The sequence below is a fragment of the Peromyscus californicus genome, unplaced genomic scaffold (assembly GCF_007827085.1).
Source record: "Peromyscus californicus insignis strain IS unplaced genomic scaffold, ASM782708v3 Scaffold_4__1_contigs__length_199733344, whole genome shotgun sequence".
In the NCBI taxonomy this organism is placed as follows: domain Eukaryota; kingdom Metazoa; phylum Chordata; class Mammalia; order Rodentia; family Cricetidae; genus Peromyscus; species Peromyscus californicus.
The window spans coordinates 122,994,519-123,015,789 of NW_026294562.1; the positions used below are offsets into that span (position 1 = coordinate 122,994,519).

General features: G+C 46.8%; 1 long non-coding RNA gene across 2 annotated transcripts in view; it reads left to right on the forward strand.

The window, feature by feature from the left end:
- LOC128094020 (uncharacterized) overlaps window positions 1-20,341 on the forward strand; it is a 67,311-nt gene extending 46,970 nt beyond the window's left edge. Inside the window, exons 2-3 of one of the 2 annotated variants that reach the window (XR_008212823.1) lie at window positions 18,751-18,960; window positions 19,784-20,341. This is a non-coding gene — a long non-coding RNA (uncharacterized LOC128094020). The remainder of the gene's footprint in view (window positions 1-18,750; window positions 18,961-19,783) is intronic. The other variant, XR_008212822.1, reaches the window with a different exon arrangement.
- Window positions 20,342-21,271: the final 930 nt, after the last annotated feature.

Below are 21,271 nucleotides of genomic sequence, written 5' to 3' on the forward strand. Positions count from 1 at the left end.
AATGAACAGGGAGATATAAAAAGAAAAGAGTCAAAGAACAGAAATCCTCACAGTTAACAATGAAAATTACGAGGCGGTGGTGGCGCATGCCTTTAGTGTCCCAGCACTCGGGAGGCAGAGACAGGTGGATCTCTGTGAGTTCGAGTCCAGCCTGGTTTACAGAGCGAGATCCAGGACAGGCTCCAAGTTACACGGAGAAAACCTGTCTCAAAAAAAAAAAATCCTACACACAAAACAATTAAAATTACTACCTTGGCTTATCAGCAATACTGTTATCTTCTAGTATATGTTCAAAGGTACTTTAATTTTATTAACTAAAATTGGGTCGTTGTGTATGAGAATAAAGCAGCTGGGAGACGGAACGCTTGAGGTTGAACGTCAGTTCTACTTACGCCTGCTGGGTAAGTTACCAGCCCTTGTGTGCTTCACTTTCTTCATGGGAAACGGGAATAGTAACAACTTTGTGGAGTTATAATAAGGGTTGAATCATAAACGCATGGAAAGTGTAAGGAACAGCAACCAGTGCACAGCAAGTGCCCAGAGACTTGCACTGTTCCTGCTGGTGTTAGCAGGGTCCCAGGGCTCAGCAAGAGCCTTGGAAACTCACTGCAGGGAGATTCATCAAAATGTACTGAGGCATGAAATGACGTCCTGGTACTGTGGGGTTTAATGTGCGCTTGACCGAATGCATCTCTGATGGCTGTCACCAGGAGATTAAAGCTGCCACTTACATCTAGTCCTGCAACAGCCTTCGTGGTTTGGCACGGGGAAACAAGGTCTCTCCGGGGACCCATCACTCCGTATTCTCCAGCGTTTAGATGAAAGATGAAGTAGTTAGAATAGGAAGTCAGATTGATTTGTGTTCCCAGAGCAGAAATCTTGGAAGAGCAAACAGAGAGGAGATGCATTAAAGACACCACAGTGTGGCCACGCTGCACCTCAGAGCTCACCTCCAGCTTCTTCATAGGTTGGAGGATCAGAGACGCAGGGAGGAAGGGAGGAGTTTGCTCAGCACCTCCCGACAGGTGGTCTCTTCCCAAGGAGGCCCTACCTTCTTCCAGCTCCCCTTCTCCAGGGACTCTGCAGAGGCTCTCTATGGGGTTGGGTACCACCCCTTTTGAATCCGTTGATGCTCCCTCTCCTGACAAACATGTGATAAAGCTCAAAGTGCACTCACCTCCCTGGTCCTCAAAGCCAGGACCAGACGGAGCAAACTCAATGATGGTGGGCCCTGGCAACTCACCTCACTGCTCTAGGCTCTGAATCACTTCCTTCTTGAAAAATGCAAGCTGCGAGACTGGCAGAGAGCTTCTGTAGCATGCACGAGGTCCTGGGTTCCACCCATAGCACCTAAAATAAGCATCCCTCCCTGCTAACTTCCAAGTGTCCGTATGCCAAAGCTTAACATTTAAACTGATGTTGAGGAAGAAGTAAGACCAGTTGGGTGGTGGTGGTGGTGCACGCCTTTAATCCCAGCACTCGGGAGGCAGAGCCAGGCGGATCTCTGTGAGTTTGTGGCCAGCCTGGGCTACAGAGCGAGATCCAGGACAGGCACCAAAACTATAAGAGAAACCCTGTCTCGAAAAACAAAACAAACAAACAAAAAAAAGTAAGACCATTTGGCTCCTTTCTCAGATGCATTGGAGACTTTGGCCGTCCTTATTTTAGTAGGATATATGTGACCCATTATGAACGCCAGAGGACAGGTATGTAGAGCACTCAGATCACCAGTCACAGCTTCTCCTCTTCACTCCCGAGAACAGTTGGGCACCGGTAACTGCTTTGGTTTAAATGCCTCCCCTAAATGTCGATTTCTGGGACTGTGGTGCCCAGGGCGGCAGTGCTGGTGGGAAGTCTTTCACAGGACTCTGCCTTCACTAGGGGAGTCGCCATTTGTGGGTCAAGGGTTGGGGGGTCATTGCAGGAAGGGTGTGTTGTACCACCAAGCTTCCTCCTGCTCTCACTCTGTCTCGCCCTGTGACAGTCTCCCGTCATTCAGCATGATGCTGTCACTGGATGCTGAGCAGGTGCCAGCACCACGTGCGTGTGTCCCGCAGCTTCTAGAACTGTGCACCAAACCCCTCTTCTTTATAAATTCCCTGCTGTCAGAAATCTTGTTACAGCAACAGAAAACAGACCAAGACAGCAACAAAAGACTGCCTTTGGAGTCTTTGGTCAATAACCTGTCTTCCAGGAGGGCTCCTATTTGACCCTGAGTGTATAGATCTCAGGCTCTCTTAAGTTGAGAGACCTGGAGACAAAGGATGGACCTTATCTAGAAAATTCTAATTTGTCCTTTTGTAAGTCAGTCCTGGCTCCTCAGCTCTGATAATGTGTGTGCAGCTTAAGAACACATTTGGTTGCTGACTTGAGCCCACAGGACCAACTACCCCTTTCCCAGAGATGCCCAAACCGCAGCCTGCACTGTTCTCTCTGTTACACTCACCCTCACTGGTGTGGGATCAACATGGCTGTAGGGACTGGCACAGTGTCACCAAGAGGGAGAAATAACATAACTCTTGAGTGTCTTTATGATTAAATCAACACATGATTATTAAGAAATTCTGAGCAAATATAGGAAGAAAGGACAAAGCTGAAAATGAAAATCATCCATATTCTTACGTCATCATGTTGATATGTTTTCTAGATTTTGAAAGTGTGGATGTTGATGTTTAATATATATGTGTATATATGTATACACACACACACACACACACACACACACACACACACACACACATGCTCACATAAAATCAGTGATGTGCTGGAAAATCAAGCTTGAAGACGAAGCCTTGGTTTACCATGCTTACCAGATCTAGCTGTAAATCTTCATATAGTGGGTGATTTTAAGCAACCAATACTGTAACAACTGACTTTACAAACTCCTGAAGACTAACCTATCGAATTTGACTGACTGATAGAAATCATCTTCTACAAATCTCAGTCAAATCAAATAGCATGTAGATTTATGCTTTCATTTTTTATTTTAATAGTGTGTGTGTGTGTGGCAGCAGCAGCAGCAGTAGTAATATTAGTAGTGGTGGTTACTTTTCTGTTGCTGTGATTAAACGCCATGACCAAGGCAACTTTGTAGAAGGCAGAGTTTATTTTGGCTTACAGTTCTGGAGGGTTAGAGTCTGCAGTGGTGGGGCAGAGGCAGCAGGCAGGCATGGTAGCTGGAGCAGGATGCTGAGCCCACATCCTGAACTTGCAAGCACAAAGCAGAGAGAACAAACCTCATGGAGGGAGAGGTCTTAGGTTCTCAAGCACTTAAGCACTTAAGCCATCCCCAGTGACAGACTTCCTACAAGACCAAGAGTCCTAAACCTCTCCAAACAGGGCCACCAACTGGGGGCCATGTGTTCAAATACCAGAGCCTATGGGGGAACCTTCTCCTTCAAACCACCACAGTGAGGGTGTGTGTTATATTCATGTTTGTGTGGATGTGTGCATATGTGTGTGCAGGTGCACATCTGTGTGTGTGTTCATGCATGTGGAAGCCAGAGGTCCACATTAGTGTTTTCTTCTATTGCTTTCCACATTATTTGATGAGATGAGGTCTCTAATTGAACCCAAAGCTCATTGATTGGCTAGACTAATTGACCAATGAGCTCTAGGGGTTCACCTGTCTCTGTCCACCTCCCTGGCTTTGGGGTTACAGACACCCCCACACCCAACTTTCACTTAATGTTGCCGTAGCGCATTTTACAGCCAGTTAGACAGAGATCATAACCAATGTGTTAGGCAAGAAGTTTCTGGGGAAGGGTACCCACACCCTTGTGAAGTGTCATCCTGGATCCTGCTTGTTAACTGTGGAGGGTTTGAGTGTTTCTACCTCGGAAAGGTCTGGCAGGAGTTACCCGGGGGGGGGGGGGGGGGGGGGGGGAGAGAAGAGCACACAAAATCAAAATCAAAATAAACATACAAGACCAACAGTACAAAAAAATTCAGAAACAAATCAAAATGAAACAAAAAGTCAACAAAAATACCATTGAGTTCATTTTGTGTTGTGTAGCTACTCCTGGGAACTGGCCTGGACCCTTGCTTGGTTTTTCTTTCATTTGTTTAAAGGGGGAGAGGGTAAGAGAACATAAAGTTGGATGGACAGAGAGGTGGAGAGGGTCTGGGAGGAATTTCAGGAAGGGAAAATCATGATCGGAATATATTGTATGAAAAGTGTTTCTTTTCAATAAAAAGGAGTTGCATATGGAAAGGATCTAACACTTCATCACCAACAATGGGACATGATGTACCTGCGGATTGACAACGGGCACAGTGCTGCCTGATGCTTGCAAAAATCTTTACCCTAAACTTAATCATGAAGAAGCAATCACACACCCAGATTGTGGAGGTTTGGGCAAAGTCAGCCCCAACTCTAGAGTAACAGAGGGAGTGTGGGACTGTTCTAGATGAGAGGCACCAGAACTGTTCCAGATGAGAGATACTGGGACTGTTCTAGATGAGAGACACTGTGACTTTTCTAGACGAGAGGCACTGGGACTGTTCTAGATGAGAGGCAATGGGACTGTTCTACATGAGAGGCACAGGGACTGTTCTAAATGAGAGACACTGAAGAAACAAGCTCATGGTCCTCAACGGAATGCTGGATTTCAAACACAAGCAGATAACCCCAAAGTTATGAGGACAGTTTTGGGATAGGGGGAAAGGTTGAATAACTGTGTGTGACCTTATGATGGGAGCAATATTGAAGTCTTGGGTGTGATGCTGCTGCTGTGGGTCACGTAGCTTCCAGTTGCTAGGAAATGAGGTGTGCTGTTGAGCAAAACATACACCCTGGTGTGAACATAACAGAGGACAGAGGAAGCACACAGCAATGCCAACAAGGGATCTAGGTGAGGGATGTGTTGGTATTCATTGCATGACTCAACTTTTCTCTCTGCTTCTAAATAAAAAGTCAGGTGAAATTATTATGGTTGCTCTTTTCACAAAATACACATGATATATTTATAGAGTACATTATTCTATCATAGAATTGTGATGTGATTTTTATCCAATATAAGATATGATCACAAATGAAGGATGAGGCTCAATTATAAGGACTGGTCACAATTTATAACAATTTTTATAATTGAGCCTCATCCTTCATTTGTGATCATATCTTATATTGAACTTATTATGGCAGAGGTAAATCTTTTTTTTTAAAACTAGCCTCTCCTGGAATGCGTTCTTAACCTTTTAGAATGACGGGACTCTGGGCTTGTCAGCCAGATGCAAGGTTTTCAGCATGATGGGAGAGAACCTCTGTGGCTCTCTTCAGAGGCTGGGCTGGGGAGAGAATGCATAGCCCAGAAGTTAATATGATCTACTTGAAGCCACAGAGGAAGCTGGTTCTGGCTTCTCATCAGAGGCCACTGGAGAGGTTCCAGATCTGTCCAGGAAGGGTTGGGTCAGCATCTCTGATGGGCACTGGAACTGGTTTGCTCTAGACGTACCCCATGCCACACAAGGAGCAGTTGGTGCTAAGGAGGGCTAGGGGTAGAATCTAAAAGACCAGAGGGGTGGGGGTACAGAAACCGCTTATGGGGGGATAGGGCAGAAGAGGTACGAGGCAGCCTGGCAAAGGGACCGGGAGAGGAAAAACATGAATAAAAAATGATTTGAGAATATCATGTAGGCGCCATGGCTAGTGGTACACACATAATCCCCACATTCAGGAGGCTGAGGCAGGAGGACCATGAATTTAAAGCCAGTCTGAACTACGTAGTGAGACTTTGCCTCAAGAAACCAAACAAGAAAAAGAGAGAGAATATTATTACATGAAGTTGAATACAGCATGGCTTCCTTCTCCTCCTCAGGGACCTCTAGGCAATATATCTGCATTTGGGGCTTGGGAGGTGATATTTTGGCCCCTCTCAAGGAGAGAACCGGATCAGAACAGAACTGGTCCAGGAAGAGTGTGGCACATTCCAGTGGTGTGAGTTTACAGAGAGACGAGTGGACAGGGCATAAATGAGAATATCTGCTTCGGTTTCATGCCTGCTGTGTAGGCATGAGTCCATCCATGATGCAACCTGTGCTGAGTTACTCTCTTCCTGGCCCACCACTGTAGAGGTCACAAGATTATAATAATTCTGTTATTTTGTGCAGACTTAAGGGACACCTAACTCTTGATTTGATTAGGACACCCCATGGTTTTCAAGGTTGTGTCACTCAAAGCCAATCGTGGAATTCAAAACCCCAAAGAAAGGCTGGGGAGATGGTTTGGTCCATAAAGGGCTCAAAATGCAAGCATGGGGACCTGAGTTCCAGTCTTAGGACTCGTGTAAAGACAGTCAGGGTACAGCGGTGTACACGTGCAGTCCCAGCACGGGCAAGGTGGAGGCAGGCAGATGCCTGGGGTCACTGACCCCGCTGCTCCGTAATAAACAGCTAACTCGGTTCAGCAAAAGATCCTGTCTCAAAAAATAAGGTAGAAAGTGATAGAAAAAGACATCTGATGCTAATCTCTAGTCTGCACACACACACACACACACACACACACACACACACACACACACACACGACAACCCAGCAGCAGACATCTCTCCAACAAAAGACTTAAGTGAATTTTATTCCTCTGGCAGTATGAAATACTTGCTTATTGCTATGCTTTCTCCACAGCTCCAAACCAAACTTTAGAGTCTAGCAGGTACATTCTAACCCATGGTCTATGGGCTGTATGCATTCCAGGATGGCTGTGGCTGCTGTCCGGCTGTTCGATCTGCCTCCCACTGTGTGTGTGTGTGTGTGTGTGTGTGTGTGTGTGTGTGTGTGTGTTCAATAACTTTTATTTTTATGTGAGGCAAAGCTCCCCCCCAAGGGCTTCAGGCCTGCTAGGCAATCTTTCTGCTGCTGAGACATACTCCCAGTCCTCTTTTTACATTTTTCTTTTGAGACAGGATCTCACTAAGTGTCCTGGGCTGGCCTTAAACTCTTTCAAAAGCTAAGACAGACCTTGAACTCACAATCCTCCTGCCTCAGCCTCCCTAGTAGCTGGGATTAAAGCCCTGCACCAGCAAACTTGGCTTCAACTGACAAGCGCTAGTCTGTCATCCAGCAGTATGGGGGTCATGTGAACTGGGGTGTGGGTGAGGTTTGGCTCTCAGGTTGCCGGTCTAAGAAATTTTAGCACGTAGGAGAGGTTGAAACAGAGTGTTGGCAGAAGTGGGCAACAACACCAGGTGTTCTGGGGGAAAAAACATGTAGAGGGTTGGCAATGAACTGGGAATAAGAAAGGCAGGGTCTGTATCCCCCAAAGGATGCAGGACTGGGATCAAAGGAGATGGGGGAAGGGAGGGAGGGAGGGAGGGAGGAAGAGAGGAAGAGACAGAAAGATGGAGGCAGAGAAAGACCTGTGTGTGTGTGTGTGTGTGTATGTGTGTGTGTGTGTGTGTGTGTGAGAGAGAGAGAGAGAGAGAGAGAGAGAGAGAGAGGGAGAGGGAGAGGGACAGGGAGAGGGAGGGAGAGAGAGAGGGAGAGGGACAGGGAGAGGGAGGGAGAGAGAAGAATCTGTCTGAGTTTGTGTATGTGTAAGTGTGAGAGGTCTGTTAGTGCAGCGGATAAGGGAAACAGAACCGGAGGAAAATTAGTTCCATTTTAACACGCAGCAACTGATGTTATGACTCAGCGTATTCCTGAAGCAAGGATAGGGACGGTGTAATTAACCTTGAACTCTGGATGTGCTGGCAGGGCTGGGACTGCATCATCACGGGACTATTGTCTGCACTACACACTCAGCAGTGGGCTGTGCTCTGCTCTGGACAGGACTTTAAAAATGAGAGTCTTCCCTCTTGAATTACAGAATTAATGAGACTTCCTTACAAAAGTGCAGAAACTAAACAAGACATATTTCACAACCCCGGTTCCTATTATTATAGGTAGCTACTACAATCTCTAGTGTCTTCTGTATCTGTCTAGGCCTTTTCCCTCCATATGTGCACTAAAATATTTCATCAAACTGGAACCATGACGTAAATACCACAATAATCTGCTGTTTCCCACACAGCATATCTTGAACTTTTTTTCCAGGTCAACCAATGAAATAACCTGTTCCTATATGTCTGCCATCATGAGTCAGCACTTACTATTTGATAGGGATTCAGACGCCCCATATTGCTTCTCCACCATGTCCTACTGCTGCTTAATATGGAACTGTGAAGGCTGTCGGGGGAAGAGGATGCTCACGAAAAGCTGAAGAGTGCTCCATTGTTCTCTCTCCTCCCCCTCCCCCTTTCTCTCTCCAAGTGTTCTGAACAAAGAAAAAGTTTAGAGAGTCTTGGAGTTACATATTAATGTAATTTTGGGCATAAGGATATTTGGGGATTGGTTGATCTGGAGTGGTGTAGGTGTGGTTACTAGAGCATGGCTACTGTGGGATGGTCTGTATGTCAAATGTGTTGCTGATTGGTCAATAAATAAATCACTGATTGGCCATTGGCTAGGCAGGAAGTATAGGCGGGACAAGGAGGAGAATAGAGCTGGGAAGTGGAAGGCTGAGTGAGAGAGACACTGCCAGCCGCCATCAGGACAAGGAAGATGTAAAGTACTGGTAAGCCACAAGCCACGTGGCAAGGTATAGATTAATAGAAATGGATTAATTTAAGCTGTAAGAACAGTTAACAAGAAGCCTGCCACGGCCATACAGTTTGTAATCAATATAAGTGTCTGTGTTTACTTGATCGGGTTTGAGCGGCTTGGGACTGGTGGGTGAGAGAGATTTGTCCTGACTGTGGGCCAGGCAGGAAAACTCCAGCAACACATGGCTATTGCTGATTGGCTGCAAGAGCATGAAACTGTCTCTGATTGACTGACTTTCAGAAGTAAAGCTATTTGGGGCTGGGTGACACTGATTTCCCTGTAGCTGACCCTGAGGTGGGTCATGTGAACTGGGAGAGGGTGGGATGGGAACAGGAGGGATTAGGTAAGGGGGTGGAAGGAGAGAGTACTAGGAGAGGTGACTAGAATTGGGGAGCATTTGGGGGGCAAGGTAGAAACCTAATGCAATGGAAACTACCAAGAATCCACCAGGGTAACCCTAGCGAAGACCCCTAGTAACAGGGCATACAGAACCTGAACCTACCATGTAACCCGACTGGTGTCTAGCATAATAGTCATCAGAGAAGCTTCATCCAACAACTGAGGGGAGTAGATACAAAGACCCACAGCAAATCATTAGGCCGAGCTCGGGGGAATCCTGCAGAGGAGAAAGAAGAAGGATTGTAGGAGCTAGAGGAATCAAGACACAAGAAAATGACCCACATAATCAACTAACCAGGGCCCATTGGGGTTCACAGAGACTGAATGGACAATCAGGGAGCCTGTATGGGTCTGACCTTCATCCTCTACATATCTGATGGTTATGTAGCTTGGGGTTCTTGTGGGACTCCTAACGGTGGGAGCAGGGGCTGACTCTTACTCCTTTGCCTGCTCTTGGGACCCTTTTTCTTCAAATGGGTTGCCTTGTCCAGCCTTAGTATGAGGGAATGTGCCTCGTTTTATTATAACTTGATGTGCCATGTTTAGTTGCTATCCCTGGGAGGCCTGCCCTTTTCTGAAGAGAAAGGAGGAGGAGTGGGTCTGGGGAGAGAGGAGATGTGCGCGTGAGGGGTTGGAGGAGAGGAGGAAGGGGAACCTGCAATCGGCGATGTAATATACGAGAAGAGAGTAAATTTTTAAAAAATGTGCTCCATGCCCTGGAGGAGACTGCAGACAAGATGGCAGGCACAGCGCATGCCCCTGAGAGGTGCAGGTGGGGAGCACATGTGAAATAAAGAACGGGAGCCAGGCCTATAATCCTAGTCCTCGGGAGGCAGAGGCAGAGGCAGAGGCAGAGGCAGAGGCAGAGGCAGAGGCAGAGGCAGAGGAGGCAGAGGAGGCAGAGGCAGAGGAGGCAGAGGAGGCAGAGGCAGAGGAGGCAGAGGCAGAGGCAGAGGAGGCAGAGGCAGGAGATTGGCTGCCAGTTACATAGTGCGTTCCAGGCCCGCCTGCCTGAACTATATATAGAATGAGACCCTGTTTCACACAGCCAAAACCAGAATGAGACAAAGAAGGTGAGCAGGAAAGAGAAGAGAAGAGATGGAAGTGGGCACAAGAACATATATGTAAGGCGGTAACTCACGTAAGAAAACACATTTGCCAGTGAGCAGCTACATGGACAATGAAAAGAATAAAGGGAAAAAGGAAGAAAGCCACAAAAATGCTTACTTTCGTTTGGGCAACTTTTTCCATTTGTTTTCCAAATTTTATACAATGTTAGTTCAATGACACGAAGCAATTTTATTCCCTGGTCATTGCTAAAGAGGACGTGGGGGAGGGGCTGAGGAGGGGAGACGGGACCATTGACATTTGGGTTGTATTAAATTTAAAAATAACTATTTTTTAGTCCTATAGAGAAGCCCATATTTGGCGACGCGAGTGGACTCCAGGGGTAAATTTAGCACGCTACGATCTGCAAATAACTTTTAATCTGTTAGTTGCTTAAGTATTTCTGTCGCCAGTAAGAGTGATTCATATCTGCATTTAAAGAAGCCATTTAGAGAAATGTCATTTCCAGCCATTGAAACGAAGAGCGTGAGAGTTTTTAGATTCACAAAAAGCTATTTTCTGAAGGTGGTTACATTCTAAATGTAATCTGGCTGTAAAAACACAGAAATGTCAGCCCAAGCCATAAAACGAAGCCAAGAAGTCAAAGATCACTTTCAAATGAGGCTTTTAATAAATGTTTCGGCCAATGAATAATTCACTGGCCCAGGAGATAATTGATGGGGGCAGTGGCTGGGGGTGTCTGTGGTGTGGGGAGAGTATTTGTGCTGGGTGTTGTCAGAGTTCATTGTCTCTACAAAATGCACAGCTCAGTTTATTCTGAGCCAAATAGGAGTGACCACAGACCAGGAACACCGATTCGGGGTGCTCTAAATGACATGTTCCATTGGGGAAGCAGTTGTGGGGACTTTCATAGTTGCAGAACAAAAGAAAGTCAGAAATCAAGGCACTCACCAAGTGATTGGTGGGGCAGTAGGCAGGCAGGTTATAGCAAAGCTGGAAACCTGCACTATAAGTCCCGGGCTACCTGAGGACATTCTGAGCTCTGGATTGGTGGAAGCTGGTGCTCTAAGTCAATACATTCCAAAGGTTTTACCTGGCCGCTGCAAAGGTTATGTTAGGTCAGATACACAAGGTAGGCAATAGATAGCTATTAATGGACTAAAGACAGCCCAAGATAATTCTGGCTCTAGATGTGCAACATTTCAATTCTCCACAATCACGAAATTCTACTCAGTCTATCTATCAGCTTTGTAAAATCTTCAAGATAGATGTGGCTATTTATGGGGATCTTTGCTTTACAATTGTTGCCGAGTTTATAAATTAGATGGGGCATCCCTGCTGTGGGTAAGAACTTGAATGGGATAGCAGTTGGCAGGCTTCTGTGTCCCTGTGACACTATCCCATGGCATGGCTTTGTCCAGTCAGATGAAAAGGAAATATGGTTTTCTTGGGACGTTTCATTTTTGCCCTTGAACGTCTCATTAGATGCACAATGGAATTGTGGCAGATGCTGCCAGTGTCCTGGTGCTAAAAGAAAGCAGTAGGTCCTCCGTGGGGTGGCGTGAAGGAGAGGTCCTCAGATCTTGGTTATTTCAAAGGTCTTCATTTCCACTCTCTACCTTAATTAAAAAAGCTGACCGTGCTTATCCCAGAAAAAAAATAGAACTGTAGGGGCTAGGGAGATGCTCAGTTAGAGAAGCTATAATTTCAGAATAAGCGTGGGGACCTGAGTGTGGCTCCCCTGCACCCATGCACGGGCATGATGGAGGGCACCTGCAACCCCCATGCTAGGGCTAGGGTGAGGCAGGAGGATCCCTGAAACCTGTTGGCTTGCCAGTCTAGCTGAATCAGGACTGAAAGTCAGAACAGGAAAGGGAAGGAGGGAAAAGGAGGAGAGAGACATTCTGTAAGTTTTGATACATGGAATTCTCATCATCACTCAGGTCTATCTAAACATTTTCTGATTTTCCTCTAATGTTGGTTTTACTTGAATCCGTGAGTTATATAGCAGTTTGTTATAACATTTACAAAATGTATGGTGTTGTATTCATATAGTTCCTTTTTAGGATTGTTTTTTAAATTATGAAATTATGTGTAGATGTGGAGGGGAAGGGTTGCCTCCTGAATGCAGGGGCCATTGGAGGCCAGAAGAGGGTATGAGATGTCCTGGAGCTGTGGTTACAAGCAGCTGGAAGCCACCTGATGTGGTTGCTGGGATCTGAACTCTTAACTTCTGAGCCATCTCCCCAAACTCTTAATATAATTCCCCATTTCTATCTTAACTGCCCTGAATGTGTAGTTTATGTGACATTAATTCTGGTTTTTTAATTATGATTTCCTTGGTATCCAATAACAACGTTTGCAAAAATTTATATGGTCTTGGAAGTATTTCTCTAAATGGTGGGCCCATTGTTTTATATCTATCCACATCAGTCCTGGTCCTCAAATACTCTGTGTCCCTGCTAATTGTTTATCTGATGTCTCAATTACTGAGAGAGGCATAATATAAAATGTCTCTCATTATCACTGTTTTCTTTCTGCAAACTTTCTTTGTGGTGCTGAGCCTCAAACCCATGACCTCACATGTGCAAGGAGAGCTTTCTCATTGGCTATATCCCCATGCTTATGACTTTTTGTTTGTAAGTTTGGATATTGAAGTTACTGTGTGCATACACATTTACAACACTTGTAGCTTCCTATTGAGTTGCTTTTATAATTATGTAGTTCTTCGTATTCTGAATGTGCTTTTCATCTTCACCTTTTATATAGGCACAGAATTGTTCTGGTTAGTATTTCTTTATTATTGTTGTTATTGTTCGTGTGTATAAACAAGCAAGCATGTACTGTGCTTGGATCATATCCACCCTCCCCTCCCCGTCCCTCTGTCTTGCCTAGTATTTGTAGGAATTTCTTTTTCAGTAATTTACTTCCAGCCTGTCTCATTCAATGTTCTTTTCCTGTTTCTGTTTTAAATACCACACATGATGTTTATGGGTGTCTGTTTCTTGTAATTCCATCACTTTTTGTTTCAAATAGCTACTCTGAAAGCCAAATCTAGGGAACTTTCTTTTAAATGTTGAGTTAGGACCTAGAATAATTACTGATGCTCAATGTGTACTTTTATCTACCTTGCTTTTATAAGGTTTATTTTTATTAATTTGTATGTGGGGGGAGGGGTGCATGGCATGTGTCTACAGGTGTCTTTGGAGGCCAGAGGACAGCATCAGATCCCCTGGAGCTGGAGTTACAGGTGTGGGTGCTGGGAACCAAACTCGGGTCCTCTGGAAGAGCAGCAAGTGCCACTGAGACATCTCTCCAGCCCCTATATGATTTTTTGTTGGTTGGTTGGTTAGTTTTTTGTTTTATTTTATTCTTCAGGAAAGCAAAGTGGCCACCACGATTGCCTTATGCATCTATTTTTCCTTCTGTCTTTTATTGTCTTGTTCTTTCCTTTCTAAAACTTTCTCTAAATTGTACTTGGTATACTAACTAGGATTATGTCCTTTATCATTAAGAAAATGCTGGAGCTGTGTTATTAGGTGTGTCTTTGGGAATCCTGGTTTCTCCAGTTTAGCCCTTTTTTTTTAAATTTAAGAATATCTTTTATTCCTTTTACATACCAACCACAGATCCCCCGCTCATCCCTCCTCTCCAGTTTAGCTCTTATCATCTGTTACTGGATGACTATCATCATTGGGATCAGCAAGAGATCTTCAGCAGAAAACATGTGTTGTGTCTTATGCCTTCCCGCTTCAAGAGATATCTGACACCTTTCCTGGACCTACTCCTTTGTAAGTCTACACCACAGTCCACTGCCAGCCTCTTAGTAGTTCTGGTGTAACTAATACTGTAGGGAACTATTTCTGTGAACTTTAATAATTGACTTTTGAGGATAAATTCCTTGAAATGGCTGGTTGAAAGGAGGGGGAAGTTAAGACTTTACCACATGTCTCCAAATTGCCCTCCTGAAAGGTCACACACTTCTCTATGGACATTTTCCTTCAGAGTCTGTGACATCCCAGGAAACAGTCTAGCTACTCGCTTCCCAAGATCACATTGAGCCATGTGCTGTCCAGAGCCAGGAACTGGGTCTGGTTGGATATAGTGACAGATCTCTGGAGCACTGGGTAGATGTGGGTTGGAATCAGGGTCTCTCGGGGTAAGCCATTTAGAGACCCTTTTCAGTCCCCTCCCTCCTGTGGTGAGCTCAGCACTCAGAGTCCCTACGGACTCAGCTTTAGAGGCCCTGAGGTGTGTGAGGTGTGCAGCCCCTCACTCTGGAGGGTCATTGGCAGGCTGGGCTGGGACTAGAAGGAAAAGGTCCCGTAACATCAATGGGCCTTCTGTATGTGAAACGACTGCAAAATGGGTCCCTACTTTTGCCTTCTCAAAAAGCAAGAGTATGCCCAACGCACCGCGAAGTCAGCGCGCTTCTCTCCTGTCTGGCCTTTCCTTGGGCTCCCGGAGAAAGGGGCGGTCGCCTGTGGTGAGGCCACCGTTGCCAGGATGCACCGCAGGAATCTGTAGGGCAGGGCTAGGACCCTGTCGGGGGACTCGCAGTCCCCGCCGCTGCGCACAAAGCCTGCCCTTGTCCGGCTCCTCGCTCCTCTGATGCTGCCCTGAGCTCAGACCTCCCAGGGTCCTGCAGGCTGGGGTTGTGGAGCCGGGTGTCTGCACCACGCCCTGAAGGGGACGTGCCGCTAGCTGCGGACTCGGTGGACTCAGAGCCTTTCCCCCGGCGGCGTTGGGGCCCCCTCTCTGCTGGAATCTGCTCCTAAGAACAGGCCTCCAGCCTGAAGACTGGGGCTGGTTTGGAGAGAGAAAAGAGGGGCATTCTGAGTGTGAGTTCGGGACAGCTGCTGCTCACAGAGGTGGTAAAGGTGGCCTAGGCAGGTTGCAGGCATGGGCAGAGGTGAATATAGGTGCCCTGCCTCTCACCAGTTTTCTTGCAGTACCCGACCTGGGCAACCCCAGGACACACTTTGGCCAGACTCCTTCTCTGACGGGCTGTTTGTGCCTGGGGTTTGCGGGTGTGTGTGTGTGTGTAGGTGTGGGGTGGTGGGGGGTTTACACTGGCAACAGCCTTACCTACTAGTCCCTCCCCCCTGTTTCTACTCATAATCTCCCGCCCCATACACACCAAGGAGCCTTTGGCCAAAGACAGGCAGCAAGCAAAGCACCCCTGTGCTGAGGTCCCCATCTTACCTGGTACCTTACTTCCGCCTGCTTGGGATGCAAGCTGCATTCATCTGTCTACTCGGTTCTACTCTTAGCATCCGTTTATTGAGCGCCTCAACGTTCCTTGCCTACAAATTAAACAAAACAGGTGCTCTGAGAAGGTGGGGTGTGTGCGGTTCGCCATGGAGCTCCTTCACGGAAAGGGACAAAGCGCTACAGAGGTTAAAAAAAAACGGGACCCCAGGAAAAAGAGAAGCCATGTGCAACACCAGGCACCCACTCCAGGCCAGAGGAAAACCAGCACCCCACTGGAAACCAGGGCAGATCTGCTATTTCTCGCTGAGTCTTGTTATTTTTGCTCGGCGCCTTCAGGCAAGATTTCACGTTCACAGCCAGGCTGCAAAATCCTGAGACGCCAAGGCTAATAGGCTAATACAGTTTGCTGAGTAGACTGGGAGCGGGTGGGGGTAGGGAAAGCAGGATCAGAGGCTCTGGGGTTGGGGCTATCTGAACAGAAGACCACAGGTTGAATCCTCTATCCACAAACTCCGTTCTCATCTTGTTCCTTGGTCCCGGCTGGGTTCACCTTTCTCTCCTGCTCACATGCCTTCAATGACTCCCCGCGACAACTGTGCATTTCCCTGTCTTAGCAGTTGGTACCATGACAGCCAGTACTTGCGGGGTGGGGGGGGGGGGGTGCTCCCTGGGTGTTCTCTCCTGCGCTGTTCCTGTCCTGTCTTATCTGGTAGTGTTACTGATGCTTTACAAATGAGAAAACAGAATAACCCTTGTTCGCTCAAGGTGATTTAGTAAAAGGAAATTTGAGTCTGGGACTGGAATCTTTTTGTCCTTGAACCTAAGCTGGTTTTTTTTTTTAAACTTCTTAACATTTATTTTATTTTAGTTTGTTTCCGTACGTGTACATGCTACATCTGAGGAGGTCGGAGACCGCTTTCAGTGTTCAGTCCTCTCCTACCTTGTGGGTCCTGGAGATCTTGAACTCAGGTGTCTTTACTCACTGAGCCTGCACCACCCCCTTGAGCTTAAATTCTTGACTGTTACAATGTCTTTAATGGGATCACGGTTCTGGGCGCCGTGTGGTCTCTGTTAAATGACTTTTAGAATATGCTTAAAATTGGGGATGGGATACGAAAAGCAACAAACACTTGAGATCAGCTGGTCGGCAAGCTTCAGGAGTCCCCGTCTTTCTGTTAGGTATCTCCCCCATCTGCATCCTGCTCCATCATGTCTCATCTCCACCACTGTAGCGACTCAATAGGCTGCAAGGTTCTGGGTCAGTGACAGCAGACCCTTCAATCCTAGGTGCCCCTGTCTGCAGAGGCTGAATGTGGTCCAGGAAGAAGCTGGTGGGCGCTTGCACACCTCTTCCAAGTGTTCGTGCTAACCTGTCAACACTTGCTACGACTTAACGGAGCTGACTGTCTGTGGCCTCTGCTATAATGGAGCGGCATATTGAGGATGGTGGCCCAGATAATTGTATTCGCCAGGTTCCCCCCACAAGGTCTTCAGACATAAGCCCCCCTATCCAATTGGAAAGAGCAAAAGGTTACAGTGTTCTAAGCTTTTCCAGGCTCCCAGGAATTCCTGCAGAGCTGAGGGCGTAGAAGGACATTTGTTGCAGGCCTCTGACGGGGTTTGCCCACTGCCTGTTAGGCCCAAAGGTCAAGTGAGGCAGTTGAGAAAGAACCCCTCCCTGTGCAGCATCGGAGGCCCCACTCAGGGGAGATAATGGACCCCTTTCAAACAACCCCGCTTAGAGCCTGGACACTATTCCCAGAGGGATGGGCCGGTGAATGGTCATCTGTGTGCTCAGATGGACCAAGGCCTGGCCTGCAAGGGAGGAGACTCGGGTTCTGGTTTCTGTTTGTGAAACCAGGGGCTCTGGAGGACTTCAATAAATAAACACCTATTTATTGAGTTCCTACTGTGTGCAGGGCAGTGTGGGGGACACAAAGGAGCACTGACTTGAAAAACCACAGATCAGAATTTATGCATGCAAATCATCTTCCTCCCAGAGGAGGCTGGATACTCAGAGTCAGTGAGGCCCAGCTCCTGTTCAAAATGTCTTGAAATTTCATGATGGAAAAGGTTGTTGCTTTAAAATTCAAAATAGCTGCTTGTTATCTGGAGCTCCTTCATTCTTTGCCAAAGACGAGACACGCATTGTTTTGTTTTGTTTTTTTTTTTCCTTATTTGGTCTTCCCTGAGACAGAGTGTCATGTAACCCAGGCTAGTTCAAGTCCTCTATGTACCTAATAATGGCTTGATCTTCCTGCCTCCACTTCCCAAGTGCTGGGATTAGAGGCATGTGACACTAGATGCCGTTTTATGTGATGCTAGTGTCCAACCCAGGGCTTCTTACATTCTGAGCAAGCACTCTACCAATTGAGCCACACCCTTAGCCCCGAAGAGGGTGTTCTAGGAGGGCTCCTGGTCTGCTAGAATGATCTACAGGTGTGTCCGACGGAGCACTAATGTAAGACAGACATCCTTAGGATTCCGGGAAACAGAAAGGAGAGGAAATAGAGTCATCTGGGGCTTCCCTGGAAAGGGGGAAATGGACGATATTTACTAAACCCTCTGGGTAATAGTATTCTGCTCAGCACTTCATTAATCATCTAGATTCATCATTTCAACCCTTCAAGGAAAATACAACAGGAACACCCTCTGTCCAAGTTGTGTACAGGTGGAAACTGAGGCAGGGGGAGCTTAAGCAGCTCTCCAAAGATCACACACCAGGCAAGCAGACTCAAGCCCTGCTACTGCAACCCTAGTCTGTCTAACATTGCTTCTCTAGGAAGACGGGGAGAAGACGCGAGGCTAACCGGCAAGCACAGCCACGTAGCCATGAGACTGCTTTTCCTGGCTCGAGAGAGAGTTTCCGCAGAGGCTGTGTGGGCTATGGCACCGCCGTTGGATGGAGTGCCCGGCGTCCTGAGGTGAAGCCTGGGGAGCGTTGGAGGCACCAGCTGTTCCAGGCATTCAGGATCATAGCTGGGCTTTCCACTCTTGCTGAGGGGCCACAGGCAGGATCCCTCAGGCCTGGGCTTTGTTCCCCCACTTCTGAAGTGGGGTTAATTTGGCAGCATTCTTAAAGGTGTCTTAGTCAGTTAGGGCTGTAAGGATAGGATGCTCCTGACTGAGGAGCTGACAGCCATCTGGAGGTTTGGAAGGACAAAGTCGAGGCACAGGCACACAAGGATCTGAGGGGGGGGGGGTCTTCTTCCGGCTTGGCAAAGGGTGATCTTCTCTGTATCCTCGATTGGCCAGGAGAAAGAGAGTCTCTCAAGAAAGGTACTAATCTCTTTCCTTGGAGCTCCACCATTGGGACCTAATTCCTTCCTCAAGACCCGGCCACATCATACCATGGCACTAGAGGGCAAGGCTCGCCACATGGATTTGGGAGGCACATAAACATTCAGTCCATAGCAAGGACCAAGATGATAAATTACGTATTGCGCCAAGCAGAGTAATACTCACAGTATTAATCTCCCTTTCTCTTCTCAGAGGTGGTTGTTTCCTGGCTTCTGTGACTCCTTAGTGGGGAGCAAGCTCTGGCCTGAGACCAGCCGGCCCGACAGAGGAGAGGGGTGGAAGGAACTGAAGCAGAGCTTCATGTCTCGGAGCCTTGGTTTACTCAGAAGTGTCACCCTCTCACGGAGTGACTGTGAGCATTAGATGAGCTTACGTCACCAGAAAGCACTTAGATCATTTCAGGTACACTGTAGAGGGGTTAAGTGAATTTGTTAGAATTGGATTTGTTTTGTCCCACAAAAAAAGAGGAAGTTGGGGCTGGGGTGGTGCCACATACCTATAATCCTGGCACTTGGGAGGTGGAGGCAGGAAGGTTAATTTCAGGCTAGCTTTAGCTATGTAGCAAGTTTGGAGCTAGATGAGACAGTCGCAAAAGAAAAAAGAAATGGACTTCCATGTGGTTCAAACGATGGAGCCTGTAAGTGCCGGTGCATAGCAACGGTTGCCATGCGATCTGTGTGGATGTTGGCTTTCATGTTTTGCACATACTCCGAGTTCACTGAAGTGGCCAGTGGCTCCAACCCCCAACCCCCAGTGTTAGAATTGAGATCCTTGGTTCATTTCCTCCCTAATAGGTGTAGAAAGGGTTCAGGGAGTTGGAGAGGTTCTCCCCAGAGGACTGACTCAGGGTCTCCCTGGCTGTGACTGGAATCCCTCATGCCTCCTTCCTGGTGGAGTCTGGAATGCTCTGCTCACTGAGAGTCAGGGCCATGGCAGAAGGAATTTCCAGCCGCTGAATAAACTGTTCTGCAGACTGACCTGACCTCTGTCTCTCTCTCTGGAGACCTTCCTCTCACCTCCCTATAACTGACCTTCTGAGTTCTGGCTGAGGAGAGATGGGGAAGCCATTACCATGTTAGCTCTCGTGGTTTCTGTAGCTCCTTGGCTCAAAAACTCTCCTCTCATTTGGATTGTTTTCTTGACTGGGGGAGGGAGAGAGGTTAAGCCCGAGATCCTGAGGAAGTACTGGGGACTTTTTACTTCTGGCTTTCCTCCTTTCTCCAAGAATAGGTCCTGTCTCAGAACAAACCATCCACAAAGTCAAGTGACAAGTGACACATAAGGAGGAAATGCCTGCCCATGCATCCTGGAAATTGAGAAGAAAAAGGGCAAACCCTGAGGAAAGTCTCTGTGAACACATGCACAGTGAGTTCCAGGACACACTTCATTATTTTTGTTTGTTTTGTTTTATAGTTTTCATCTTAACCTACTAGTTTTCCACACCAGTTTTCCAGATACACAGATCACACAAAGAATGTAGGATACATTGTAAAGTGAAAAGTCACACAGACACAGTGTTATCCTCCAAGTAAGAAAGAAACAACAGTGTGAAAGAGTAGAGTTGACATTCTTTTTAATAGTTTCAACATCTTGCTGAGTGACTAATATTTTCGTTAGTCTCTGCCACCTGTTCATTGAAAACTTTTGGATGAAAGTACTCTAAAATTTTCCATACCTCTAACATAAAGCGTTTTTCCACTATAAAACTTGCCTAACTTTCTACCTTCATGTAGTCAGTGTCAGAATTTTCCAGATTTTAATCTCTTTTGCCATCTGTAAATAATTCCTCTGGGGTACACTTTGGATTTTTTTTAATCTTCTCTTTTCCCTTAAAACAGAGCTTAGTGATGTCTCTTTAAAATGGTCTTGACAAAGAGCACATATATTAATATATATTGTTCATATATACAAGTTACTTATGTATGGATAGGTTATTTAACGTACATATATAATCCTTGTAAGTAATAAAAACACTTAATAATTAAACACTATTATCTAGCCCAGCTTATTATCCCCTGCAAGTTCTCACTAACTTTTCATTAGCTTGGAATGCCCTGTCTCTCTCCTCTACCTGAGTTTTATAAGCTGGCACATTCTGGTTCAAGACTCGCATGTTACTGGAACCCCTCCCTTTGGTCTGCTTCACAATTCCCTTCCTTCCTTTCTTCCTTCCTTCCTTCCTTCCTTCCTTCCTTCCTTCCATCCTTCCTTCCTTCCTTCCCTTCTTCCTTCCTTCCTCCCTTCCATCCTTCCTTCCATCTGTCCTTCCTTCCATCCATCCTTCTATCTGTCCTTCCTTCCTTCCTTCCATCTGTCCTTCCTTCCATCCATCCTTCCATCTGCCCTTCCTCCCTTCCTTCCCTTCTTCCTTCCTTCCTTCCATCCATCCTTCTATCTGTCCTTCCTTCCTTCCACCCATCCTTCCATCTGTCCTTCCTTCCTTCCATCCTTCCTTCCATCCATCCTTCCATCTGCCCTTCCTTCCTTCTGTCCTTCCTTCCATCTGTCCTTCCTTCCATCTGTCCTTCCTTCCTTCCTTCTTTCCTCTGTCTTCCCCACCTCCCCTGCGACCACTGTCATCACCCACCTCTCCACCCACAACTCCAACGCCTTCATCCTCTTCTCCCCACCATCGTCGTTTCTTAGTCTCCACGCCCTCCGTCTTTCCCACCACACACCATCATGTCTTCCTGTGGCTTTGCGTTAAGTGGAT